Raw genomic sequence first — 26,920 nt, 5'->3', positions numbered from 1 at the left:
TCCCGGATCCAAAGGATTTAAAAGAAATTCACGAGGCAAAGACTTTCTCCCTTTTTAATCACGACGTCCTTGTCGCTTCTGTTATAAGTTTCCATGACGACGTTATCCACCGATTCTGAAAAAAGCAAAAAGTGACTGAAATAATTCAGCTTTAAATTTATATCATGTCTCAAATTTACCAAAGCCATCCCGCTGTCCACTTTAATTCCAAACATAAAAACAAATGTTTGCTTTGATAAATGATTTATCTTAATGTCTCTTTGAGCAAATATTTCGCATTTGGAACGCCAAAAAAGTCGTCTAGGAGGATGAACCAAATTTTCATTAAAATAAACTGTCCCTTTCAACTTCTTCCCGTCATAATAAACGATCCTTCTATTCTTTTTAACAGTTAAGGAAACTTTTTTCTCAATCTTTCTTTTCTCTTTTCGACTTTTTTTTCCCATTCTTTGTCTTCTTTTTTACTTTCAAGGAACCATCGATAAAAAATCCTTTCTTTAGTGTTCATCATTCGCAAAAGTTTACCTTCTTTTGTTGGGTAAACGTGAAAGACATTTCGCTGAAGCTCCGGATCAAACTCTTCAACACAATAATTTTCGCGAATAGGAGACGGCATTTTTCATTTGTGCTGATATTTATTTATGACATTTTTTTATAATATTTTTCATGGTTCAGCTAAACCTAAGAATTAGATCTTTTGGATCCATGGAAATTTGAAGAATTTTTAGGCGTAATAATACGCTTGTCCGAGAATAAGGTAAAAGCTTCCGGATTGTCCCACTTGCGCATCGCCGGAGTTGAGCGTGACGAAGAGCCTTCTTCGGGCTGCAACGCTGGGCATGGAATCTGCGTTTGCAAAATTTCTGTAAAAGGAGATGATTGTTGTGGAACCGATGGTGGAGTTGGATTGGTACAGAAGTCCCGTCGATGTGTTGCTGAACGAGGATATGTTTGATCCGTTCCACGAAGATAAATAAAAATCTTCCAATCCAGACGAGGAGAAGATGCATTTGCTGTCACCGTCATATCCAGAAAAAGTAGTGTTATTGTTTGTATTATGTGTCCAAGGACTGAGAACGGTTCCGTTTCCAGGAGGAAAATTGCCATCGCACATTCTGACTCTCGATTCCCACCAGCTTCCAGAAGCTCCAACGATGTGCATCCTGATATATTTTAGAAAAACGCCATTTTCTTTTCCATTGGTGTTCAGCAAAACATACTCGTTTCCGTAAGTGGTGCTTAAATATCTGAACGTCCTGCCGTACAATTTAACGAATGAAAGGAGAGGAGGGATGGAGATGAATGTGGAAATTAAAGGCTGAATTCAGTAAGTGATGGAAGAGGTATTTTTGTTGATCAATTGGATGCTGATGTTTGTACTGAACGGCAAGTCAAGCGTAAAATATCCTCCCAACGAAATGTTGCTTAAAACGTTGCATCCTTGCAAAGAATTGGCGTAAAAAGGACCGCCGATAGGAGAAAAAAGCAAGTCGCAAGCAAGTTAAGTGTTGTCCACTCCTATTCCTTCCGTGGTTTCTGAATAATTTCCAACGTTAATTTCACCATCTGTAAATATTCAAATGAAAACATTTCTAGGAAAGTTTCCACTGAGAGCCAACCATAACCTTCTCAGAACACCAGGTCCGTCCGAGTAAGTGAAAACTGTTGACGTGGCGGCTACTGCCACCGTTTTCGATTTCAATCCCAAGGACGAAAAGCTTGAATTTGGAATAAAACCTAAAAAATTGGATTTTTGTAACAAAACGTCTCCCTAACATTTTGTCGCCCCGTCTTGCGCATTTGACGGAATAAGCACATTGATCAATTTATGGGAATTTAAATCCAAGTCCGCGGTTCCCACTGTAGTTCCGCCTGAAGCATGCGTGTCCACGTAATTTTTTGTGGCAGCGTCGTGTGAGTTGGTTGGTTCTGCCAAATTGATGATTTTGTGAGAGTTGAAATCCAAATCTGCAGTGATGGTGATATTTCCATCTGTTCTGACATACAGATCGCTTGAAAGAGAGGTTGGGTTGTATAAATACTGACCCAATTCTGATCTACAAAATTTGTCTATCATTTTTTTAATATACCCCAGATTTTATTTTTTGGTTAGTTTTTTCTGGAAAATCTTTAATTTTCCACTAAAAGGTATTGATGACGTCTTGAAAGTCCTTTCCTTCATCCAATTTTTTCAAGACGTAAAGGCACAAGTGACCACAAAAAACCGTGTTTCCTTTTTGAACCCTATCGCTGTTATAATAAACTGGACTTTTCAAATAATTAACCGATTCAACAAGAGGAGGTTGACCGTAAAAATCAAAACTATATTTCTTATCACCCTCTTTGTACCAACACACCCAATGAAATCCTCCCGTGCCTGAGTCTCATTCTTTTCTTCTCGGTTTTTTCGGCAATGTGTCTCTTTCAAAAACACCTCGAAAGTTTCTTATTTTCAGCTTTTTAACATCCTCTATCAATTGAAAGTTAGTCAAAGCCTCGTTTGGCAATTTTATTCCTTCGACGTTAATCATTTTTAAATTCACGCAAAATATAAAAAGGATCCAAAGGATCTACATTTCCTCATCAGATTCAGCCTCTCCCAAATCCAAGTCGCTCATAATGCTTTGAACAGAAGGAGCATTTTTAGTGATAAACACTTCTGGAAGCTTGACTTGATTAGGCTCGATCTGCGAGCTAATAAAAACACCTTCAATTCTCAAAGACGCAATAGCAAAACACCTTTGACGAACATACCCCAATGGATCTGCTTTTACCATTTTTTTGTTCTCCTTTTTGAAAAACAAGGAAGTGATGCTCTTTTCTTTTGTATACAACTTTCCGAAAAATATGGGAGACGCGTTTGACATCTCAGATTTGTTTTTAAAAATGGAAAAATACTCTGTCATTATTTTCTTAGTTCTTCCTCCTTTTTTCAACAAGGCTGCCTTAAGGATGACTTGCTCGCGAAGAAATTTTGATATTTTTTCAGTCACCTCTATGAACTTTTCTTCTTCTGCTGTCATGCCCTTTTTATCGTCAAAAGCAACAAAAGACATGGAATATACCGTCAGCTCTTTCGTTTCCACACTGCGATTTTCATACAAACCCAAAGAAAACAAAACTGGGGTTCTTAAAATAAAAGGACCTTTTCCATTGGCATACTCGTAATACAGCGGAATCTTTTGGTACTGAATGGGCTTTGTGGCTGCATAAATCTCTCCAGCCAATAATTTACTCTCGTCAAAATTCTCAATCGTCACAAAGTTCATCATTTTTAATGGGGAAGAAATTTTTTTTAGATCATTTCAAAATGCTGATCCTTGACTTGCTCCTTGACTTTATTTATTTTTCTTCGAGCATATTCAAACATATCCTCCAGTACCATGCCGCTTTTTTCAAAACGAATCCCTCCACACTTTATTTTCAACTCAAATTCATCCATTCGACGAATACTGGTAAAATCCAAATCATTTTCAAAGCTGTAAATCTTGTAATGGTACTTTTCTTCATAAGGCGAATAATAAAAGGACTCCTGGTAATCTTCCGTCTCAAGGTACTCATTTATAAAGGGCTCAAACAAAACCATCATCTTGCTCATTTTTTAATGGACCTGAAAATTTTTTTCAGAGAGGAAATGAACAATATCGCTCGAAAGCAAGCTAATCAATTCTTTATTGTCCACCCACGAATTTAACGAGTCTGCATATCACAACCATTTAACCAATGATCTGCTCTTGGTTTTGCGAATGATTTTTTCAATTCTGAATATGTCCTGATGCGTCTTTTGCATCTCCTGCTCGTAAAAAGTGCCTTTAATTTCATCACCGTTAGCATCAGCGATTTTATACGTAGGAGGATCCGTATACTGTACTTTTAACACGGTAAAAACCTCCTCAGTCCATCTCGGCGTATACCCCTTTTCAAAATTGGACTTCTTTTTAGTAATCCGCACTTTGTCGCCTATTAAGAATTTTGGATCTTTTCTTTCTCTCTGTTCGCCATTTAGGTTCATCCAAACCTTACTTTTATTTTTTTTTCGCTGGCTTCAACTGGCGTCATTTTGATGGAAGAGTGCTTTGTGCAGTTGTAATTTTTTACCATCTCATCTAATGCGTCAATGTATTTATTGGTGTTGTTGGATGAAAAATATTTAAACATTCTCTCTTTCATTGTCTTGTTCCATCGCTCGACGACACAACTTTTTTCCTCATTTTCAATGGAATACAATTGAACACCCAACGCTTTCACGTGCTTGTTGTAAAATTATTTTCCTTTATCTACCCACAATTTGACGCATTTTCTTTCACCAAAAATCTTTTTCAACGCTTCAGCCACTTCAAGACCCGTTTTGCTTTTTAATAGAACAATCCATCCATACTTTGAAAACACGTCGATCACCATGAGCAAATATTTTATGCCCTTGTTGAATTTTGAAAACGATTGCATGTCCACCAAATCTGCAGCCCATATCTCACCAATGTCGTTCACAATCACCCTTCTTCTTTTAAAATGACGATTGACCGGTTTATGAAGCTCCTCTGCAAGCTGATCCGTCCATTTCAGAGGCATTTTTTTTATTATTATCTACACCCAATCCAAATTTAGCTTTGGCTTTGATCACCGGCGTAATGAGCTTTCTTTCGTTGATTTCTCTTTGAGTGGGATTGAGGATCGAATTCATCTCTTCAAGCATCATTTGATCCGCCACATTCCTGTTTTGCAGAACGTTGAAATATTTATAAGCCAAATCATGGTGATACGCCGCATTGTCCACTCTGTCTACAGGCTTGCTCCAATCTTGATACATGTTCGTGGATTTCAATCTCTTATCCAAATTGGTCCCCGGTCCTGCAAAGTTCATCCCCGGAATGTGCATTTCTCCTGGAAATTTTTTTCCACCAAATCACCTCCTTTTGTGAGCCCATGCGAAGAAACAAACTTGCTTTTGGTCGTTCCGCAAGAGTCCCAAGTCCCTTTGAGAATCTTTCGATTATTTTTTGTCATCTCATTTTTCAAGTGAATGGTTTCAGTTTCTCTTTTGCATTTAACACAGTACATTTTAAATACAATAAAAAAATTTTCCTAATACAAAAAGTAAGTCATTGTTTTGTCATGGAATATCGGCAAAACCAAAAGATACAACAACAAGCTTTTGCCAAGAAGCATTCGAGGAATCATCGTCGGAAAGTTCGGTTGCGGAAAAAAACCTTGCTTCTCAATTTATGACTTAGACCTGGATGGCTGGATTATAACCGTTTGCAAGTCTTTGGCAAATCCCTTTTCCAACCCGAATACAAAATACTCAAAAGCTCCTTTGAGAAGAAACTACCAAAAGAAATGATTCTCCAATTTTTCAACATTCAAAACAAAATCGAACAAAAAAACGCGAATCCTGAAGCTGTCAGTGAAGAAATCTCTAAAAAATGGAACGGAGAAACAGACATGGAGTGTCAAGTTTTCGAAAGTGAAGAAGACGTGCCTGAACCTGAATCCTTAGACTCGTCCAAAAACAATTTGATGATCTTTGACGACTTGCAACTCACCAGACAAAACAAATGCGAAAAATATTACATCCGAGGAAGACACTCCAACGTCGACTGCTTTTACCTCGCTTAAAAATATTTCATGCTACCCAGACAAACCATCCGAGAAAATTCCAACTTTATTTGGCTCTTTCCTCAAGACCAAAAATACGTCGATCACATTTATCAACATCACGTTTCGAGCGACATGAAAAAAGAAGAATTTAAAAAGTTTTGCAGATATTGCTGGTCTCAACCCCACGGATTTGCCGTCATTGATTTATCCTCCAAAAAATACAGAAGCGGGTTGGACGATTTTTATTTTCCAAACGTATAAAAAACATGTCCGGATTTTATTTGCTTCCAAAATCTAAAAATGATGCACCCACCGTATCAATCAGCTCCATCAAAACATACTTTGAAAGACCCATTGAGCTGGATTTGAATAAACATTACGAAATGGCTCTTGTGGGACTTGAAACCTACCTCAACATCACCTCTAAAAATAACGTTTTCAGACACAGTCCAAATGCTGGATTAAACAGCTACACCATTTACATTCAAGAAGGAGCCTATGACATCAACCAGATCAACGAATACCTTCAAACTGAAATGGAAAAACAAACAGGAAGCTTGTACAGAGTAGACAGAGTCACCATTACAGCGAACGAGTCTTCGTTGAAAGCCGTATTGACCTTTGGAAAGCCTACAGCAACGACAAAACACTGGGTTGATTTTAACGTGAATAACAGCATAGGGTCGCTCCTTGGATTCGACAAAAACGAATACATCTACGTTGAAAAAAAAGAAGACCCCGTTGACCCTAATAAAGTCACAAGCGTTATCGACACTTACGAGTCTGAAAACATCGTAAGAATTGAAGATACTGCAGTGATCCGAGTAACCAACGACATTATCAGCTCGTCTTATTTAGACGGAAAAACAACAAACGATATTTACTCCTTTTACCCACAGGTTGAACCCGGCTATAAAATTGTTGAAAAACCTTTTCACTTGATATACCTTCCCATCGTTGTAAGCAAAATTTCAAGAATGGAAACGCAAATTGTCGACCAAAATGGAAACTTGATTGATTTTAGAGGAGAAGACATCATCGTCAGATATCAGATCAGAGAAACAATTTCCTCAACTCTATCCGATCTTTTCTCCGGAAGCGCTTTCAATCGATAATTCGAAAAATCTCAAATTTTTTTTTCCTTTTCTATTAAAAATGAGCAATTATCAAAAGATCAGACTAAACATCTCGCAAGGACAAGCTGACAAAATTAAAAAAGCCATTCAAGACAAAAGCGACGTCAGCATAAAACTCACTCATTCAGATTTAGAAGGAAATCAGATCATCGCAGTTCTAAACTCACAATTGAACAAAATTAGAAAAGCCTACAGCAACGGAAAAGGAGTCACGCTTAAACTCAGCAAAAAACAAATCGCACGCAACTCTAAAGTAAAAGAGGAGGTTTCATCGGTGCGCTACTCCCTTTGCTCGGTATGCTCGGAAGCACTCTAGCCACAAGAGTCGTTCCTGCTCTTGCCACTGGTCTGCTTTCAAGTGTTGGAGCTTCTGCCGGCTCTGCCATGGTTGACAAAATCGCTGGACGCGGCATAGTTTACTTGAACAAAAACAGAAAAGGAATAAAATTTACAGCAGCTGGCTCTGGCTTATACTTAAGACCTTGGTCTAAAAGCGTGAACGGAGACGGGCTATTCTTAAAAACTGGCAAAGGCTACGAATCTGTTGGATCCGGTTTACTGCTCGGACCCAATTCACCCTTCTCAAGCATTCCCTTTTTAGGCGCCATTCTTTAATATTAAAATTTTTTATTTGACAAGAATAAAAAATTCAGAGAAAATACACTTTTACCGTTCCCATTTCTCCTGTTGACGAAATCAACAACGTCTCTCCCACACACACATCCAACACGCTCGAAAAAGAAACTATTTTTGAAACTCGATACAGCTGATCAGACTTACGCACCAAATCAAATTTCACTTCACCCTAAGTTTCCTCTCCAAACTTAAAGCTCTCAGAAAAAACACCGCTTGTCTCCATTGAAAATATCAACACCCCTTTCTCTAAAGCCACTCTAAATTCAGAGGTCGGCTTTATCATCTTACACATATCGCTAAACCTCGAAGCCAAAATTCTTCTCTTTGACCGAAAAGAATAGCGCTCACTCAAATTCACGTTTTTAACGCTTTCCGTCGCCACCTTTATATTATACGAAAACTGGTCAACTCGCTACCACTTTTCACCGTTTTAAACACCTTACTCATATAAGTCTCAATACCCACATGCAACGGCTCCTCATAATCAAACACGTACTCCTCAAACCGATCTGCAAAAAGATCCACTTCAAACATTAAATTTATCGTTGCTTTTGTTTTCACACAAATTCCTTCTTTACTTATCTTCAAACACACCATCCTCATATTATTGAACAAAAGATCAAACAACACTTTCATTTCACCTGCATGCTTTGTTCTCGCTAAAAACATTTTTTTTAAAAGAAGAAAATAAATTTAAATCATTGCGGTAAGAAATTTTTTATGACAACATAATCATGGCAAGAAATTTTTTTTCTTGTTGATGTTTTAAAACATCAACAAGAAAAAAAATTTATAACTTAACAAAAACAATCATCACAAAAATATATCGCGACAAGAAATTTTTGTAAAACTTCTATACACATTTTTTTGAATAAAAGGTAAGTCATCTTGGAAAAACCTTGAACTCCCCAATATAATAGGTATCAATGCGCTAGAACCCGCAATATGCTACTACTGATTTACCAGCTATATATAAACTGAATTTTATTTGACAAAAACTAATGGGTTATTATGTGCTTTTTATAACAAGTGAAATAATATATGAAATATGAAAAACGAAAACATGAAATATCTGGCGCATTTTGCAAGATAATTATAAACTTGAATAACTTTCTAAAAGATTTTGCATTATCAAATAAGTTAAAATATACCCATTAAAAAATGCACCTACCAATAAACAACTCACAGTGGAATATATATTGGGGAGCTTATAGAGTATTCGACGCAAAAAATGACGGCATATGGGAAAAAAATCTTAAAAAATACATAAATTTAAGGCTGGTGAACGAAGGACCAAGGAGTTGAATGAAACCAGATCTTGACAAAAAATTTTATTTTGGCTTTTTTATGTTTCGCTATACTTTTTTTAGTCATTTTAAAATTGTTTTTACAGGTCTATTTTATCATTGACAGACTTTGTTTACACGAAAAAACGTGTCCAAATTTACAAATGTTAATCTCGAAAAAATGATAAAATCTGTTCGTGCCGACAACTAATTTCCTTTACTTTGGTGTAATTTGTTTAATAATTTGTCAACACGTGAAGTAGTTACTTTATCCTGAACAGTCTTATTAAACAAATACTATGAAAGTTTAAACTAATACTAAAAGTTTAAACTATAATAATAAGATGCACGTCCATCTCTTATACGTCCATGCTTTAATTCCTTCCTTAATTGAGTCTTTAATTACGTCTTTAATTCCAATTGCGGAAGAATGACAAGAATTGTTTGGTTTAAAGATATGCGGACAATTTTATCTGACAATAAAATCAGTTGTACACACTGTTAAAGTTGAGCTTTTTTCTGTGATGCCCCAGGAAGATCATTTTTAAAATGGGCTGTTGCGCTCATACTGGATATTATTCTTGTGAAAGAGGCATTATCAAAGGTTCTTGGGAAGGAAGTGTTTAATGAAGAACAAAAAATTTGCAAGCGGACAGATTACGATTTTAGCTGCCAGTCGTATAAGCAACATCAGAAATATGTCTCCTCTTATAGCTGCTGGTTTTAAATGTGTTTTTCCGGATTTCTGCCTCGACAATATGCAAAAGACCAGCTAATAGTTCATAAAAATTTTGAATTATTTCGTTAAGGTCCTATGGCTAGGTTTTCTGAGAAACTAATCGAATTTAGAAATTAGATTGTTCACTAATGATTAATTTCAACATGAATCTACAGAGAGGCGGAAAGAGAAGTTTTGAAGAAACCCACCTTTACAAATTTGTAATTGGTGTCTTCGAATGCTGCTTTCCAAAAAAACAATGATTTTCTTGATCTATTATTTTTTTTATTGATTTTCTCTTTTTAGCGATTGTTCGAGCGACATATCCAAAAGAATTGGAGAAGTCTGTTTTTAGATTTATTCAGAACATGTTAAAAACGCACCAGCATTACGAAAATCTTATTAAAAATGTAATGATGTACTCTTTTTTGTGGATGCTGTGAAATATTTCTATAGTAAATTATGCCTCTTTTTTTTATTTATTGCATTTTGATAGTACATATTTTTCACACCTTCCTATATTCAGTCACCACCTTCCAGTCTCTTTCTTACACAAACGTCTTCGAGAAAACTTGAAGACGTTTTAAATAAGACGATTTACTGTGTTTCATTTGAGACCAGTTTAAGCCATCTTTAAGACGTCTGAAATAAGGCAACTTTAAGACGTTTTAGTGAAGACGACTTGAAGTGTTTCTATTGAGACCAGTTTAAGACAACGTTAGGATGTCTTAGATATGGTAACTTTAAGATGTTTTAAATAAGACGACTTACTGTGCTTCATTTGAGACCAGGTGTGTTAAACAAGACAACTTTAAGACATTTTAGTCAAGACGGCTTACAGTGTTTCATTTGAGACCAGTTTTAGACATCTTTAAGACCAATTTCAAGACATCTTCAATTTGTCTTTAAGACGACTTGTTGTTGGGTGGGTGTTACCTCTCAAGTTATACATGTATTCAAGTAAATGATTTCTTTTCATCATCCGCGTTATTTCTTAAAATATTATTGCTTATATTAATAGATATTTAAGAATGCGCAACTAGCATGGTTTGCAAAAAAACAAAAATTTTGCACGTCCATCTCTAATACTTCCACGATTAAAGACATCTTAAGCTGCTTATTCCAAAAGACGTCTTGTTAAGATGTCTTAAGGACATCTTAAACTGGTTGTTCCGACAGACGTCTTGTTAATGTGAGGCGGGTGTTTTTTGTGTATTTATATAATTATATCGTTTAATTATTGTGAGTCGGGGTTTCTTTACGGGGAATGGGGTTTAATGGTTTGTATTTACGGAGGATAGGGGTATGGATGTTGGGATGCCTCTTTTGGTTCTGTGTAATGGTAGCACTCTGACTTGTGCTATAATACGTACTTACTTTTCTTGGCGCGTGATATATTTCTTTATGATTAACAAATCTTTTCCGTTATTAACAAATAATATATTCTCCACTATAAACTATGTAAAAAAAAACTGTTTCTTACTAATTCTTCTGTTCCTTCTTTTATCGTTTATCATGTAACCAACTATAAATTTCCCTATCCTAAATGCCCTCCCGTATATCCCTTATGTCTATAATTTGTCTTCCCTTACTTAAACAATTTTCGTAACTTTCTCAAAGCCTTCTCGTAACCTATCTCTTAGATTCTTTCTCCTCTTCTCTCCACTTCTTCCCTTTCGCTGCTCCTCCAACTCCCTCTTTCTTCAACCCCCCTTAACTCCTTTCGGGTTTCTCGTTTTTATATTTGTTGCTTGTTTTTGGGCGTTGGCGTCTTTTCATTTTCGTTAGATAGCGTGTAAAATATTAATGGTTGATTACGGGTGTTTTGATTGTTGTGAATAGCATCTTGGTTAGTTAGGTTTAGCTTCCTCACATTAAGAAGGCTTGCGGACCTCATAAACTTGTTGTTCCGACAGACCTCTTGTTAAGATGTCTCTCGGATGTCTTAAACTGGTTATTCTGAAAGACATCTTAAACTGGTTATTCCGAAAGAAGTCTTAAACTGGTTATTCCGAGAGACGTCTTATTAAGATGTCTTAAGGACGTCTTAAACTTGTTGTTCCGACAGACGTCTTGTCAAGATGTCTCACGGATATCTTAAACTGGTTAGACGTCTCTTAAGGACATCTTAAACTGGTTGTTGGAAGATGTCTAAATGAGGTGTTGAAAAGCCGTCTTAAACACGACTTCAACTAGTTGTAGACGTCTAGACGAGTTAAAGACAAGTTACATACGTTTTAAAGTCGTCTTGTGTTGGGTGGGCAGAAAGAAAAAAGTCATTAGAAATTAATAAAAAAAAGGAAAAAATTATTTCAAGGAAGATTTTACATTTATTACATATGTAGCTTTATCGCAGCAAAGATAACAATGCAGTTCTATATCTCTCGTCTCATCTGCATAATTTTTGCGTACAATTTTTGGGTACAATAACAAAATTCTCAAGTTTGATAAAAATCCCTCAACCACCGTCATAAAAAAAACAGCTCCAATTACATTAACAAAATTTTCTTGTTAAAAGCAATTAACACAAGGAGACTATTCAGCATCGATTCGTTCAACCATTTAATACGATTGCATCGGTGCAATTCAATTACAATACATTAATCAGGTTACAAATTAAGTTAATAAAAAGTCTTTATTCATAAATTTATTTATCTTCAAGAAGTAAGAAAAGGCTACAGTAGAATCCTGTTTTTTTAAAACCAAACCAAACTGTGGATAGCGTTGCATTAATGTCATCACTATTTTCATGGGAGAATTAAACGAGAGAAAGCAATACACTAAGCCTGGTGGAACAACTATGGATATATCTTTTTTTTTAAATGCATATGGATACACCAAAAAATCGCGATCTAGAGGAATGTTGATGACTTATCTAAAACGTTTTTTAAAAAGTAAAGTGACTTTAGAAAGTGAGACTTTACTTGATAGTGTTGATGGTATTAATATCACCTTTCAGAACAACTCTGATATGGACCTAATGACTGAAAAGGGTGATGCTATTTGTATGCTGTATTACTTAAAGTAGAATTTATATGCTGTATTACTTAAAGCTTTGAAAGACTCGGGTGACTTAAGGCATGTCTCGCTTTTATGAGTGTTCGGTTGCACCACTAAACATTTCTTTTGAGCATAACTTTTTTTGGCAAACAATTCACTAAAATGAACGTTACAAGGCAAAAGCTGTTAAAAATTAAAATATTAATTTTTTACGACGTTATGGGTTATGACGGATTTTGTCTTTTCTGAAAAAGGAGAATATCTTTAAAAATAAACAAAATGATCACTATGCACATCTTTTCCAGTAATGTTCAGTCTAGTACACTTCGATAATTGTTATTATCCACTTGTACAATTAGAGATTTGTGGTACGATCAGAAAATCCGACGTTTTTTATAACCTTCCGGCGTCGTCCCTATTACGACTAAAAGAAGCAATTTCGTTAACGGCACTTTGAGTAATAAAGTCAATAAGAGTAATTAAGATTTTATTGTCGGATGAAACCATGTGATCAAAATTACATTTTATTTGGCATGAACTTTTAGATTTTTAAATATTTTGCAGCTATTTCAAGCAAAACAAAAATCATTTTCTAGTTTGAGAGTTTTACATGAAAATATGTTAAACCAGTTGTCTTGTTGCTATGTTTATCTTTTTGTGTTTGGTTTTTACTTGAAAATGAATTTAATGTTTCACTTAATCTTTTCTAATTTTTATGATTCATTTTCTGTGTAATATACGTGGTATATGCTGGAGGTACATACATACATACATACATACATACACACACATACATACATACATACATACATACATACATACATACATACATACATACATACCTACATACATACATACATACCTACATACATACATACATACATACATACATACATACTTACATACATACTTACATACATACATACATACATACATACATACATACATACATACATATATACATACATACATACATACATACATACATACATACATACATACATACATACATACATACATACATACATACATACATACATACATACATACATACATACATACATACATACATACATACATACATACATACATACATACATACATACATACATACATACATACATACATACATACATACATACATACATACATACATACTTACTTCTAAGTTGTTAATTTTTCAATAACTACTACAAGTTTTGTGAAATTTTCATTTTTCAGCAAATATAATAATGATAAAAAACAAGACAAGTTTTGAAAGTACAAGGAAAAGTTACAAAATCCAAATGTTTTTTATTAATTATTTGTCTTTGGTCAACCTTGAAATTTAATTGGTGGTTGGTCTAAATAAAACCTATACAAATATGAGAGAGATTTTTTAAATTTCTTCCTTAAATTCCATTAAATTTTTTTTTCATTATATGATAACTACATTATAATGTGTATAAAATACAAGGTGCTGGATTAATATTGACAATTTTTAATCCTTGTTTCTCATAGGACAATGAAAAATAAATATCAAGCACTCTTCAAAATGCAATATATGGGAATGAGATCATAGTGTTAAGCAGATTGTTTCATCGTAAAGGTAAGAAATGATAATATTAAATACTAATCAATCTTTCTTTTTTTACCAATAATTGATCACTTTAAATAAATATGTTAAATCTCACAATAGGGTTTTGCTAAATTTCATTCTTTCATCCAGCTTCTCCATTGTTAATTTTTAGAAAATACTTTGGAAAACTTTTCGAAGTTGACAAAGGCTGATACATGCAAGGTTCTGTAAAGCACATAGTGGATCAGACTGATGACAGGGCCGGTAAACCTAATTTTAATGCAATTTAAAAGACAATCTTTAAGTGTATTTTGCTTTAGAAAGAAAATATTTTACTACCTTATGTTATCTATAAGTTTTTATTTCCTAAACTCAAGTAAGTTATTATCTCCTGATTTGTTAGAGTCAAATGTTAAGATGTAGCCTGTGCTTGGGGTAATTAAAAGTGAAAAAATAAAATTATCAGAAAAAATATATACCAGGGTTGACTTTCAGCCTTTTTGTATTATAGGTGAGTGACAAATCCCCTTATAAAGTCAAAAGACTTTGAGAGAGTATTTACTACGTTTTTCCTATTTCTACCGTGCAAATTTCGAATTTTGCAAAAAAAAAAAAAATGTGTACAAAGTTGAATAGGTTTGGAACACTTAAATTCGAACCTAAGAACATAGCTAAACTCTATAAGTGTTTTTATACGAAAGCTAAAATTTTAGAAGGCCTAAAAGACAACCATCAGTCAAAAAAAGTATAAAGATTTTTAGTGCCGGTTTCTTTACATTCCTATCGAAGAAAGATCGAGTAAATTGTCCAATTTTTTCCTTAAGAAAAATTTGGTAGAACCAATAAAAAATGATGTAATATTTTGGAACCTCAAGTTCAATAAGAACTTACACTTTAAATAGGTAAATGTAATCATTTACATTTAATAAAAATAAAGTACTATTTTTTGTTGAATATGAATGTATAGATTTGATAGATGTATATTTTTATCTATTATCGGCTGTTTCTATAAAAAGATTGTCGGCCTTTGATAACGGTATACTTAACGTCTAACTCTTAATGTGATCAATCCCGCGAGGTGAAAATACGTCACACGCGTTTAAACAAAAATAACACGAAAAAAAAACGAAATTTTCTCAGACTGGCCTTAAATCACCCGAGGAGCAATGGCTCAGAGCGCTAATGCAAAAATTTGTTCTTTCGTTTAAAAAAAATGGAAATGAAATAATTAACAAAAGTTAATCCAACACTTTGATCTGCTCAAAGTGTTTGGACAATGGCTATATTGGAACCAACAAAGAAATAGATAACGATATTGCTCTTAAATGTGGTTACAGGTTGCCAAGGATTAATAAAAATAAACGTTTGTTAGAATATGAGCTAGCTGTCAGAGAAAAGTTGACTAAAAAATAACATAGAGCTTCAAATAGAGTTAGTATTTTTTGGATTAGGTGTTGATAGTGCTTGTTTATTATCCACTATTGTTGTACACCTATTAATAGCAGCTATTGAAGCAGCAGCTTTTGATTTAGGATTTCAGTGCATTGTAGGTGAATTAATTAGTAAAGATATAATAAGAAAGCTGAAAAGCATGAAAAGATAAAAACATTATAGGAAACAAAAATGAGCAATATTTGCGATCTTCCTTCAAAAGCTCAATGTCATAATTTTGTTTCACAAGTGGAGTTTTCTATTGTGTTAAGTAAAATGAGAAAGTATAAACAGATGAGGAAAGAAAGAAGGTTGGGTAAACGTAAAATGATGGATGAAGATGAAAAAGCATCACTCATATGTAAAGGGAGAGAAGAAGATATTAGTGAATTGAAAAGAGTCTTGGATGGAGTTTAGAAAAAAGAATTGCGAACTTTCTGTTTTTCATTTGAATTTTGTGTTTCATTTAACATAACTTGTGTTTTAGTTAAGTTTTGTAAAACGAATGTCTTTACTAAAAATTACAAAAGAGATCATTTGGTCTTCAAATATCTCAAACTGAAGAGAGAGCTGTTGACTTTTATGAAAATTTTATTTATTTTATTATTGATCATATGGAATTCCATCGCAATTATTATAATTATATCGATACATCTTCAAAAGTAATGAGTGAATCCTGATACGAACTTTAAAGGATGAGAAGTATTGGAAGTTACAGAGACAAAACATGGATTTCAGAACCAAAAATGGAAAATGAAAGATGAAGAAGTATGCGTTTATATAACAATGGAAAGCTTTGGAGAAAACTATATTGTATGATGACAAGGTTTATGCAAAAACTAATCACAAATATTATTCGGTTCTATCACCCTTCAAAGCTAATATATAAACGATGAAGAAAAAGTTATTTCCTCAAATTTGGGTTATTTAATGGGTTTAAAAAAAGATGAAATATTTTTTCATACAATAAAATACGGTAATCTCAAATTTTACTGAAACCCCTCAAAAAGACGAAAGTATAGACTCATTAAATATCAACGTCTGAACTAGAAAAAGGCACAAACCTAAATAGCCCTAATGATGAACATATGAATATTAAGTTATAAGATACTCATCCTTGCGAGAGTTATCTCATACTTAAAGGTAGGTTAACAAATGCTAATAACAATGATTATGCTATTGCTGATTATACCAGTTTTACTAATAGCGTTTTGATGTATTTTTTCAGGACCATTAAGTATGAACTAGAAGTCAATAGATTGAATATATAAATCAACCTCCTCAATCTACAACTATGCTTAGTTAGCAAAAATATACTAGTTTCATTGATTCAATCATCTGTAGCATAAAGATACATCAACAGCATTATCAATTGCAGTTAAAACAGGTTTTGCTATGAGACCAGTCTAACATACTCAAAGTCTTTTTCAAAAGGTACATTTAATTTGAAAGTACCTTTTGAATTTCTATGTGGAGATTATTATAAAGTTGTGCATTGCATTAACCATATATACCGTTAATGGATTTTGAAACGGATCTTTCAATTTTCGGTTTTGATATAAACAAACAAGTAGTGAGAATAAAGTCATCTGCTTCTGAGATTCAGAGAAAGTGCTATTTTCATTATATGTTCCAAAATATATCTTTGAAGTTGTTATTGTTGTTATACTTAAAAACTGCCAATCTTATGGAGAAAAATTTATTGTACAGTCAACTGATAGAGAGAATGTTGTTGTACGTCTGACTGACAGGACATTAGCTAAAACTTATCTTTAAATGTGGAATGGATAAAGGTAGTTTTTTAATATAACTTATTTTTGAACGAGATACTGAATTCTATTCTAAAAAAGAAAAGAGTTTAGAAAAAAAAAAAAAAAAATGTTAAACAGTGTTCTGCATTAAATGTTTAAACCCTTTCCATTCACGAGATTTAATAGAAAATTATAAAGAATATTCCGATGCTTATAAAACTGTTGAGGTGATATATTACTCATGTTTTAAAATGGTATTAGAGGTCGAACACCTGTAGCTTTTAAAAGATAAATACAACAAAGACATGCAAACAAAGTTATTAACATGTTGATGCAAATAGTCTTTATTTATTTTGAATGTGTAAACCTTTGCGTGCTAACCTATTATAAAGGATGACAACAACTTGTAAAAATAATAGCATTGTTAGAATTTACTGAACTAAAAAACACAAACAGTAAGTTGAAATGATAAAATTCAGGGACTACTAAAATAACGGGACGCGAAACTTCAAATCGATGCTAAAACGACGACAGGGCCGATCGTAAATGGCGATGCTAGCTTGATTTAACAAAGAAGTTATGAAAAACTTACATTAATCTAATTATATTCACAATTTAGATAACATTAAAGTGATATAAATTTATGTTACACATATAATGTATATATTTTTTATCAATATCGTGTAAATAAAATATAAATTAATGCAATAGAAATATGGGAGATATTTACAACCTTTTTTAAAAAAAACTTTTTTTTTTGAAAAAGGTTGTAAATATCTCCCCTATTTTTTATTGAAATATCTGGAGTTTTTTGATTTAAAAGGAGTAAAATTAAAAAATTGCATTAAGTAGTTTGTAATTTAAGTAATTTATTTTAAGTAATGAATCTATTAAATGTTACAAAATGCTATGTCGTATTTATAATAAATAGTAATGGTGCTACTAATATTAGTTATAATCATGCCAAGAAAATGTTCAATAGTTAATTGTACCACAAATTATTTAACATCAACTTCAGAAGAAACGCTTCATGTTTACATGTTTCCAAGTGACTCACAAAAGTTACAATATTGGTTGTCATCTATTCCAAATGCATTTGAAAAAGTAACTTCAAATATGGGTGTGTGTGAAAAACACTGGCCACCAGGCTGCAAAATGCACAAGCCTCCTTGATCAAAGTTTGAGGTTAGCATCCTTAAAGTTGTTTTTATTAATATATTTTACAATGACTGATTTTATTAATATCTTTTTTTAGGTTCCTATTGATCCCCCATCTATTTTTCCTGGATGCACATCTTCAATGGTGCACCAAACAGTCTCAATACAACCAAGATCTACAAATATAAATATAATTTCTTTAACATCACGAAATGCAATACCTGATGAAATGGATGATTTCAATCAAATTGATTTAATTAGATTTTATGATGTTGAAATAATGCTGTCTGAAATAAAAGAGAGGTAACATTAATGATTTTTTCCTTGTTTTATAATATTTGTTTGTTTTGATTTAAAGTTTACTTGTTATCTATTTTAGATATCCTCGATACTTTGCATTCATTGAAAATTCAAAATTCATATTGTTTGATGTTTCTCGATCATGGCTGCCTGAAACAATATTTTCTGTTGAAATTACTTGTCATTCACGTCATGTTAATATCTATTGTAGGCATACAAAAGTTAACTGCTATGACCTGCTCAGCTTTTCACATTTTCTTACTCAGCGGTCACAGCTGGAAGCTATTGTCAAAAGAGTTTGTACCTCTAGTCCTGAAATAAAAGATGAGGTATTAAGTCTGATTATTCAAATTGAAAATACATACAGTGACGCTTTTGAATAAATTTCTTTACTCATTGAACAACTACGCCTCACCACTTATTCTTCTAATGGAAATCGCTTTTCTACTTTATGCATACGTCGTGCACTTGAACTGTATTTGTCCTCCAGATGTTGTTATTGACATTTAAGAAATCTGCTTTATTTTCCCAGCCCAAAGACTCTCATTTCAAAATTAGGAAGAGTTGGAGAAGTTGGAAATGAAAAAGAGTGCAATAATGCAATCAAAGTTGTTTTTTAAAATTTTAATAGTTCTGAAAAGCGTTGCTGCCTTCTCTTTGATGAGATGTATATTAAAACAAATGTTAGTTTCAGAGGAGGACACCTCATTGGATATAGTGAGGACAATCTCACTAAAATTGCAAAAACATTATTAGTTTTTATTATTAAACCTATGTTTGGTAAACCTTCTTTTGTTTGTAGAATTGTACCAATATTCAAACTGTCAGTAAACTTTCTTCACGATTTGATCACAAACATAAATAAACAAATAATTGATGCAGGAGGAAAATTATTGTGTCTCTTATCAGATAACCATCCCACAAATCGACAGGTTTACCAAAGTTTTGTTGTTAATAAGAGTTTTCCATGGCAAGGTATTATAGAAAAAGAAAAACCAGTTATTATGCTACACGATCCAGTTCACTTCTTTAAAAGTATAAGAAATAATTGGTTTACGGAAAAAACACAAACAATAAGTTTAAAAATTAATAATCAACCTCTCTGGTAATTGTTCTCACATTTTTCAATTATATAACAGACAGAAATTGTGTGTTGCCAAAACTACAAAGCTTTCACGCAAGTCAGTGTACCCTAGTTTGATTGATAGACAATATGTTGCAAACATGGTTACTGTATTTAATGAAAAAACCATTGCAGCATTAATATTAGCTAATTTTGAGAACACTGCCTGTTTTTTGGCACCAGTTTTTTCATTATGGAATATGGTAAATGTAAAGAGAAAAGGTTGTGATGTTTAATGATACCAATAGGTCTCCTTTCCAGACACTTGATGACCTTAGATTTAAAGAATTTTTAGCATTAGCTGATGCAACTTCTAAGATGTCAGAGGGAAAGGGATTTAAGCGTCATAATACTTTTACACCAGAAACAAAACATGCTTTAGTTAACACCCTACAAGAATTGGTAGAATTAATAAAAAAACTGCTTTCAGAAGATCACCAATATGTTCTTCATGGCATTTATCAAACAGATCGTCTTGAAGGTGAATTTGGCATCTACAGGTAAAATCATTTTTGTGTTACTTATAGTTAAGAAAATATTTTAGATTTAAAATCTAATAAACAAATATTTCTCTCATTTATTTATTTGAAAGTATTCATTTTTAACATACATAAGTTTAACAATACGTTTTTATTTGACAATTGCTGTTTTAACTATAGTTTAATACTAGGTTCAACTCAATTTATTTGGTATATCTTTTTTTAAATTTTTTGCTTATCTGTAGACAACTAAGCGGTGGAAATTATTTTATCTCAGCAGAACAAGTATTGAACAGTTTGCACCTTCGGCGGTTAAAATTATTCAGCAAACTTGTTTCTTTGGATGAAACTGTCATTTATTGCTCACGCATACATTCAGACTGTTGCACAATGGATCAAAATGGAAGAGGATATAATTTATTTAGATGAATGTTTAATTAATGCAGACAATGAATCTGTTAATAATCAGGAGAAAGCTGCAATTTTTTATATAACTGGTTATGTACAGCACAAGATCGATCCGCAGCGTGTAGTTGATACAACAACATCACAGTCAGCTAGTTCTGAACTTACAGATTATGTTTCATATTGGTAAATTGCGTTATCCTAGTGATACTCTTTTCCAGTTTATTTCTTTTTGTTATTTACTGTTTAACAGTGTTCCAAAGCATGAAAAACGTTTTCAATGTGTTGTTTACTTAAAGAAACTATTTTTATTTTTGCATTCAACATTACCATTTGATTAAGACACAGACAGTATAGATATTACAAAAGTCTCAATAATAACAAACTGTTACTTGAAAGGTGTTACGACCCTTGATGATACATCTGATATTATTTCATTAAACATAGAGGACAGAAAAAGAAAGAAACTTAATACTTAATGGTTTGATCTTTTACTTTTTGCTGGTGATCTTATTAACAAAGTTTTGAAATGTATTTATGGTGTTACATTTATTTGATTTAAAATTTATTTATAATATATTTTTTATGATATGAATAAAGTATGATAATGATTAGTTAATAAATTAACAGTGTCTTGATTATTTACATCTAATTTACAGATAACTTACAGTTTCTTTGTATAAAGTTGTTTTATTTTTAACACTTCATCAACACAATTTAATTTTTGTTTGAAAATAGTGATAAATAATTTAGCCATAACATTTTTTTTTTATATTTCTATTGATAATTATGTTATTGTTTAACAATAGAGGTGTTTCGCTTTTTTTTTTCATCGGCCCTGTCGTCAAAACTACATGAAGTTAGAGTTTCCCGTCCCGTTGTTTTAGTTGTCCCTGATAAAATTTTTAGTATTTAAATATTGTTTACTTTTAAACAACAAAATTTAAAAATCATTTATTTTTTTCTTAAATAGTAGTGAAAAAATCTGTTTGGCACCGAATCAGACTTTCTCATTCATCAAAGGTTATTTGATCGCAGCATTCCTTTATTTTTTCTTTGAACATATTGACATAAAATTTTTCCATTTGCACAAACTGAACGAACCTCTAACAGATTTGATCCTATCACAATGCTTGAAGTTTCTCTTAATACTTTAAGTTTATTAAGAGAAACTTCAAAAATAAATGAGTTTAAACATCTAAGACAAAAAAAAAACCATGTCTATGTGATACAATACTGCTCAAAAATTTAGCACACATTAGATTTAAGTTTTTTCTTTAAAAATGAAATAAAAGTAAAAAATAAGAAATTCAAGGTTTTTTAAAAAACAAAAAATATTTATTTGACTTTTTTAATTACATTAAGAGAAAAAAAAACTAAAAAAAAAACAAATGTCTATCACTAAATACCTTTAATCAAAGTTAATATATAAAAAAAAGTTAAAAAAAAGCTGCTCGTAAGTTTAGCACACCTGGATTTAAGTTCGCTTTAATAGCAAGATCAATAAGAGATATGTCCACCTTTGTTCTTTATGCATAGTTCACATCTTCTTTTAATTGAATCAAAAAGTTTTCGGCAATAATCAGTTGATAAGCTGTCGAACGACTCTTTCAAACTTTCCCTAAGATGTTCAGCTGATGTTACGGGAGCTTTAGTGAGTTTACGGTCCAGTACAGTCCATACATTTTCAATTGGACTAAGGTCAGGTGATCTAGCTGGCCACTGAAGTACCTTAATGCTGTTTTCTTGAAACCAAATAGTCACCGTTTTTGCCTTGTGACAAGGAGCGTTATCTTGTTGAAACTGCCACTCTGACTCATTGCTAAAAAAGATGTCTCTAGTCGGAATTAAATGATTTTAAAGCGTTTTGATATATTTATGTTGATCCATACGACCATTGTATAAGTAGCAGAGACCTGGGCCGTCATAAGTGATGGAAAACCATATGCCTACCGAACCTCCACCACCTTGTAGTCGCGGCACAATGAAGCGACTACGAAACATCTCATTATAGTGTCTTCGGATAATCACTCTGTTCTTTCGATTAATAACTATAAAGTTGGATTCGTCACTGAATATTATTCTTCTTAGTTCATAATTAGTCATTTTCAAAATAGCTCTACAAAATTTGATACGTTTTAACCGATCAGTTGGTTTAAGCAGTGGTTTTCTAGCAGCAACGTAGCAACAAAGTTTTCGATCAATCAATCTTCTATTTACAGTTTGTCTTGAGATATGATTTTTTAGAGCCAAGTTCACTTCTTGTGCAATCTCTTTCGCTGAGTATTTAGGGTTTTTTCTTGCAATTCTATAGATACTGTTATCATCGGTGATGCTTGTGATTCTTGGTCGTCCAGATCGGTTTTTGTCTGCCGCAGTACTAGTTTTTTCAAATTTCTGAATTGTTCTGAGTACACATGAACGAGATACAGACTTAAGAGTTCGAGCAATTTCAGAGCTGTTGAAACCACCAAGGTGTAGTCCTACAATACGCTGTTTTATTTCAGAGCTAATTGATTTTTTTCCCATCTTATTGATCACATTAGGGACAAAATTTAAGCGAAAAATACCAAATTTATTTCAAATGAGGTAATACATACTATGTATATCTTTGAAACTTTTGTTCAGTTTTGTTTATGTAAAAATGGATAGTTAAATTTACTTTTTAATAAAATTTTGACGTCAAAAAGTAAAGAGCGGCAGTTAAAAGACAATAGAAGTGCAAGGGTGCTAAACTTATGAGCAGGTTTTTTACACCACTTTAATTAGCGGTCTCTGTTTAAGTTAAAAATAGATGGTAAAATAAACGTAATTTTTTTTTCAATTTTTTTTTCTAAATAAGGTATGTTTTAATTAACTGTAAAGAAAAAAAATTGAAAAGGCATAAGAAGTTTACCGCCTAAAAGTTCAATTAAAAGAAGAAAAATGAAACTTAAATCTTATTTGTGCTAAATTTTTGAGCAGTATTGCATTTGTATTGTTATTTATCTACTCATATCGCTAATAAGACAGTAATAAATTCTTCTGTGATGAGAAATATAATCGCAATTACTTTTGAACTATAATTTTCACTTATCTTTAATGATTTACCAAATTTGTATGACTAAAAAAGATTTATTACTATTTCTGGATTTTGTTTTTCAAACCTTTCGCTAGATCTTCTATTTACAGGATATTTATTAACAGTCATATTTAGTTCATTAAAGTTCTTAGATCAATATTTTGCTCTAAATAATGAATAAAGGAAACACATTGCATCGTAATTTTTTCATATTAAATATTGGATCTTTAGAAGCAATACTCTTAAGAAGAGGCATGCATAAACCTCCGGTTAATGGTTTATACTCGACAGTGTAAATTTTTAGAGATACTAATGAAATGAATGACCAACCACTACGACACTTCTGAAATGTAAAAAGATTTCCATTATAAAATCAGTCATAATATCATGCAGATCATCAAAGTCAATTGCTAAATTTATTTCTATATTTGAATGAAAAGGAATTTCGGTTTTATTTTTATAATTTTACAAAATACTTTCTTTGGTCACTATACATGTATAAGCTAGTTTTATCTCTATATTTTCTTCTTTACAAAAAAAATTAAAAAATTGTAACTTTTTAAGTTCTAAACAAAATTCAGGATCATTTTTTTATCATTTCTTTTTTATACTGAGACAAAGTCAAATGTAAAAGCATTTGTAAAGTTCTTCAAAGCAGATTCTGTTTTTACAATTGAATGTAAATTTGAAAGATTTTTTTTGTTTAAATCCTTTATAACAACATTTTAAATTAATGTCAAACTATGAAGATTAGGGCATGGAATTATTATCGTTTTTCATAATTACCGGTAAGGGTAAAACCCCGGTTTTTGACATTTTATTCCTCTGAAAAAACTTTAAATTACCGGTAAAACCAGTAATTTAAAGTTCTTTCAAAGGAATAAAAAAAGGCTTGAAATGCAGAAAACCGACTTATGATTAACACAGATTTGTATCAAATAAAGCTAATCTCATATTAAGCTCAAAACAATACATCCACTTTCAGATGTTAAAGTTAAATAACACAAAAAAAGAGCTTAAACAGTTTAAATAAACTCAAACTCTATAGATTGACTGATATAACATATAACGCAGTTGTTAGGTATTCAATACAGAAATTACTGCTGATTGCTGAGCTTTTTTCAACAGAAAATAAGCTCGTAAAATGCATAAGGCATCAAGAGTATTATCATTCAAGCTTGATCTGAGTTTTTTAACAAAAAGACCACTGGCTGAGAAAGAACGTTCAGCTTCAACACTAGTTACTGGTATACCCATCAATGCATTATACAGCATTCTAAGTTGTTTGTGCAAGTTTTTGTCAGCTCAAAAACGGTCATTTCCTTCAACAGTGATTTGGAACTGATGCCCACTCTCATCCTCCTTGAATTGGAGGGACACTTCAGAGCATCCTTTATAGACTGTTCCTATTGCTCTGCCAAGGAAGATTGTCCTTCATCAATATTGGGTATTTCTTGACATTCTTCTTCCGATTTATCTTCATCTTCGTAGCTCTCCTCAAACAGACGATAGAATAATTTAGCAGCAGTATTTGCCAGGGCATTTCGTTTCATTTGTGGAGTGTCAAAGACATCCGTACTTTGCCCTTGCTTGTCCAAGGCCTCTGAATTGTTTAAATAAATCGATAGATTTATTATATCAGGATTTCTTCTTTCTTTTATTCTTTTGACTAATATTTTTAATAACTCTTTGCTGAAAGTTGAATTCTGCATACTCAATTTAAGGCAAGTAAACTTCAGAATCTGATCACTTGAAATCAATATTGCATCTCGTCTACATAAAGCTTCTGTTCCCACTTTTAATGGTTCTAGGGCTGCAATCAATTTTTCAAGTGTGTTAAATTCTTCATCGGAGAAACTTATTTCACTAGAAATTTCGATCAAGGACATCTTGATAGGCTCTTTAGCTTAACAAATCGAGACATCATGTCCACCAAACTGTTCCACCTAGTTTTTGAGTCAAGTATAAGTGATTATTCTTTTTTAAACTCAGCTAGAACGTGCCTTTGAAGAATACCATCGTTTTTGACAGGGGACTTGCGAAACAGGCGTACACAACAACTTACTTATGAAATAATGTGTCTCAGATCTTGAAGGACTTCAGGGGGTTGATCATCTTCAATTACTACCTGTAAGTGTCAGTAATTAAAATGATTTTTTTAACAAAAATAATCTTATTTAGATGCCTTATACTTTTGAATAATTATATATAATTTACCTGTAATCCAACACCTGTAATCCTTTTTCATCTTCGTAATTGCTGTCATCAGAGATGGAAATATCATCAAGTGCAAAATCTTCTTCTTCATCGAGATTAGGAATGACTTCTTGGACCGGAATTCTTTTGTACAAAACATCACAGGCTGCTAAGTGGATGCCTTGTGCCAAGCACAATAGATGGGTTGGTAAAATAGCTTTTCCAAATTTTTTCATTAGAGCAGCTCAATCAGTTGTAGCTGCCACAATATCAGAGTCCAGACAAATTCCAAACTCTTTTAGCTTTTCTCTAACAATGGTCACTGCTTTATCCACTGGCATTGAGCCAAAAATTCTTACCATTCCCAAATTCCAATGCCGATTCTTGACATGAACATTGATATTAATAAACCTTCTGTTACGAGATGATGTGTATTAATCAAGAGTAATGCTAAAACAAATTTTGTCTTTCTTCATTTCTTCAAACTGTTTTTTATAAATGTCTTGAACCTCAAGACAGTGCTTCATAATAATTGCTTTGATCGATTTTGGATCTTTTGGCAAGTGGTAACCTTGAGCTCCCAATGCCGCTCTTAAATGTTTACTTTTTGCCAGTACTCGAATTGGTAATCCATCAATGGCGACTAACTCGGACAAGGCAACTGCCAAAGAAACTTTTTGGGTCACGAAGAAGGGATCAATTTTTCCAACTTTTTGTTCAACTTTGGCTGATACTTGTTTCACAGCATCGGCCTCGATATGATGCATTAATTTGCTATGAGATCTCATACCACTGGTAGATCCACCTTTGCACTTGATTTCTTCGCTACAAGTTTTGCTCTTTGCCAGCTGTGGATCCTAGCTGTGTAAGAAGTGCTTCCATAACTCGGAATTATTGTTTCCTGCAACGAAGTTCATCTTCGTGTTTATTGCTTTTTCAAAGAACTGCTTTTTCTCACTGTGTTGCGTCTTTCAGGAGTTGCCAAATTAAAATGAAAGCAAAATACAAAATTATTTAATTAACAAAATATCATTTTTAAAACCGCGGTAATAGATTGAGAAAAAACCGGTAACGGTAATTTTTG

The 26,920-nt window shown here is 32.6% G+C and overlaps 3 pseudogenes; 1 reads left to right on the top strand and 2 right to left on the bottom strand.

Annotated features, from left to right (window-relative positions):
* LOC149892219 (uncharacterized) overlaps positions 1 to 26,920 on the bottom strand; it is a 90,913-nt pseudogene that overhangs the window by 12,195 nt on the left and 51,798 nt on the right.
* On the top strand, positions 18,048 to 21,058 carry LOC149892223 (uncharacterized; annotated as a pseudogene).
* Positions 24,718 to 26,753, bottom strand: LOC149892222 (uncharacterized; annotated as a pseudogene).

The sequence above is a fragment of the Hydra viridissima genome, unplaced genomic scaffold (genome assembly GCF_058129835.1).
Source record: "Hydra viridissima isolate aposymbiotic clone 2 unplaced genomic scaffold, HvirCarnegie_v1 scaffold_2, whole genome shotgun sequence".
NCBI lineage: Eukaryota > Metazoa > Cnidaria > Hydrozoa > Anthoathecata > Hydridae > Hydra > Hydra viridissima.
The sequence above is the reverse complement of the archived record's forward strand: the minus strand, read 5'-3'. Positions and strand labels throughout refer to the sequence as shown.